The 3,208-nt window shown below is 53.3% G+C and overlaps 1 pseudogene; it reads left to right on the plus strand.

Moving 5' to 3' along the window:
* The first annotated feature begins 2,003 nt into the window (after window positions 1-2,003).
* LOC121677221 lies at window positions 2,004-2,915 on the plus strand (annotated as a pseudogene).
* The last annotated feature ends 293 nt before the right edge of the window (window positions 2,916-3,208 follow it).

Here is a 3,208-nt window from a genome sequence, read left to right on the forward strand (position 1 = left end):
ACCTTATGTCTTCATCAGCATCTGAGCTCTGCCAGGCTGCCCTTGCCCTGGGCCCTGTCGCCCTGTCTCCCCAGGCTTTGGCTTTAAGCAGTTGCTCTGTGGACACTGGATGAACAAACAGATGAACCAGGAATGTTGCTCTCCTCTCTCATCAGTCTCTCTCACCCTCCCTCCCTCCCTCCCTCCCTCCCTCTCTCCCTCCCTGTCTCCCTCCCTGTCTCCCTCCCTCCCTCCCTCCCTCCCTCCCTCCCGGTAACCATCATCATCCCATTTTACAAACGAGGAAAGTGAGGGTGGAGAAGGAACCAGTTTTTTTCCAAGGCTACCTGACTGCTGAGGCTACCCTGAGGAGGCTACCCTGATTACTGAGGCTAGCCTGACGAGGCGAGGCTGCAACTCCCACCTCAGAATCCTCTCCTCTGCCTCTGTACCAGGATTGACCTGATCAGGGGACACCATGTATTGAGGACAGAGTGGAATCTTGGGATCCAGCTCAAGACAGAAATTGTTCTCAGGCTTCTGGTCTTCCTGCCCTGGTGGTGGGAGGTCTGGGTGTGTACACGTGCAAGCCAGGGCCGGGGCCGGGTGTTGTACGTGAAGATCTCCTCTATCACCCTCTCCCCAGGGGTAGGGGAGGAAGGCACCACAGATGATCAGCATCCGGAAGCTCATTTGCTCTAATTTCATGATTCTTTAGGTCTTTTTTCTTGCTTGACAAGTATAGATCGGGAGATAATCGGAAGATCAATCTTTCTCCACGTACACCAGCTTCACTGCTCATCCTGGTTGACGATGTCCACGGGCACTGATGGATGACGACTCACACAGTTGGTGCTTGCAGATGCTTTCTGGGATGGAGGGGGGCTGGGGCGTCTTCGCCAGGCCTGGGGAGAGCATCACGGGGAGCAGTCGTGAACGGTGCAAGGCTGCAGGAGGTGGTACTCTTGACTACATCCGTGTCATTTCAGGATGTAAGCCAGTGCTCTCAGGACCTCTGCCTCCTCACTCTATTCCCTTTGCTCTGGGACCCTGGGGTCCTCTGTGCCACCTGTGAATAGATGGCTGGTCGTGTGAGAGCCTTGATTGTAGGTGTGCGGTTTCAGATAGACCTAAGGAGAACCTATTTTAGAATTCAGGCTGGAGACATTCTGGCTTGCACGCTTCTGTTCCCTTCTGAGCCCTGGCCTTTTTCAAAAGCCTGATTGACATCTGAGAAGTGTCTGAGGGAACACAAAGGCGAGATGTGTCCCTGGAAACACAGGAATCACTCATTGGAGTGGAGGGGTTGGGGTGTGGGGTGGATGAACAGGTCATGTGGGTGAGACAGGGCAATGAAAGACAGAGGAGGGACCTGGGTAATGGGAGGGCGCAGGGCACTTTAAGGAGTACAAGAGCAAGCGCAATGCCAGCCTTGCTGTGAGGCACACGGCTGTGTGTACCTGTAATTGTCAACTTGGCACAACCAAGAATCTTCTGCAGGAATGGTTCACATTGGATAGGACCCTGGCCATTTCCGTGGGGATTGTCTTAAGTCAGTTGATGTGAGAAGATCCAGCCTACTATGGGTAGCACCATTCCCCCTAGTCAGGGATCCTGAGCTGTGTAAGAACAGAAACATTCTGTTCCATAAGCCTTGGAGCTTAGGGGCGTGTACATTGGGTGTGACGAGTTTAGGGGCGTGTACGTTGGGTGTGACCAGCTTAGGGGCGGGTACGTTGGGTGTGACGAGTTTAGGGGCCGGTACGTCGGGTGTGACGGGCATTGGACTGGCGACGTGGGCCCTCTCCAGAGCCTGTCGGCAGCTGTGGCCTGGATGGAGGAGCTGGTAGCCGAGTTCTTCGGGCCCCTCGTGGAGTGGGACGCTCAAGTCGTGACAGCAGATCCAGACAACGCTATGGATGGCTCCTGGACCTCGGCGAGTTGAAGAGACAAGTGCGCACATCACTGTGAGTGGCCGCGGCAGCGCCACCCGGGGCTAACTACGACTTCAGGATTCTGGCACCATGGCTCTGAGGCTCTTAGAAGACTGGTGCAGGGGGATGGATACGAACCCTTGGAAAGCAATGTTGGTTGCCGGCATCCCTCTGACCTGCTGGGTGGCGAAAATCGAGGCGGCTCTGCAGGCTGGCTGGCTCTGTTGGGGGAACACAGACTGCTTGGGAGGATGTTCAGGAGGGATGAGAACAAGAATGTAGCCTTGAAGGGCTTACGGTAGAGACTAGCAGTGCCCTGGTTCCCAAGGAGATACCTGGAGAAGGAGGCGTTTGGAGAGTGATCTTTAAGCCTCCTGCTGCTGATAATAACTTTTTAAAGGGAGAGATCATGACGATGGGTGAATTGACCAGAGTTCTTGGACTCTAAATGACGCTCTCAGGCTAGACCAGGGTGTGATCCCTGAAATGTGAGCCCCCATGTTGTCACAGGCATTAGATGAGGCTCTTAAACCTACCCTGCAGTATCTGAGTATAAAAAGCTGAGTGTATTCTCAGGCAGGGATCTTCCAGGACCAGGTGAATACGAATTTGAATCTCGGATGCTGCAGACTTCTCGGTTGACAGAGAGCCTTAGAGGCCCAGCGTTAGAAATTATTCGAGTCCTCAAGATAAACAATCCTTTCATTACAGTTGGAGAATGCCTGAAGACTCTTGAGACAATATTTGGGATTATTGATAATCCTAGGGCGTTACAGGTCAAACACCTTACTACTTATCAGAAGACGGATGAAGAGCTGTCTGCGTATGTTCTAAGGTTGGAGCCTTTGTTACAGAAATTGGTACAGAAAGGAGCAATTGAGAAAGAAGTTGTGAATCAGGCTCGTCTTGACCAGATGGTTGCTGGGCAGTTCACAAGACAGTCCGAAGGGAGCTTGGCCAGCCAGAGGTGGCCCAGCCCCAGGCTTGCTGCAGTTACACTGAGAGAGGACAAGATGGCGCCAGCGGAGGAGGAAGAGGAGCCTTCTTCAGGCTTCACTTGACCCAAGACCAGCAAGGATGTCATGTAGAACATGATGGAGGAATTCATGTCAGGGATCAGCCTAGTGGATGTCTCCCCAGTGTATTACCAACATGGACTTGTCCTTCTACGTTGGGAGCAGTGAGACCCCAGATCCTGAATTTCTTGTAATCCCCTGATCTGAGTGCCTACAGCTGTTCTGAGCACGAGACCTTCTTCTTCTCGGTGGGACCTCCAATTGCCGCGCACCGTGCCC

This window comes from Arvicola amphibius, chromosome 6, assembly GCF_903992535.2.
Source record: "Arvicola amphibius chromosome 6, mArvAmp1.2, whole genome shotgun sequence".
Taxonomy (NCBI): Eukaryota; Metazoa; Chordata; class Mammalia; order Rodentia; family Cricetidae; genus Arvicola; species Arvicola amphibius.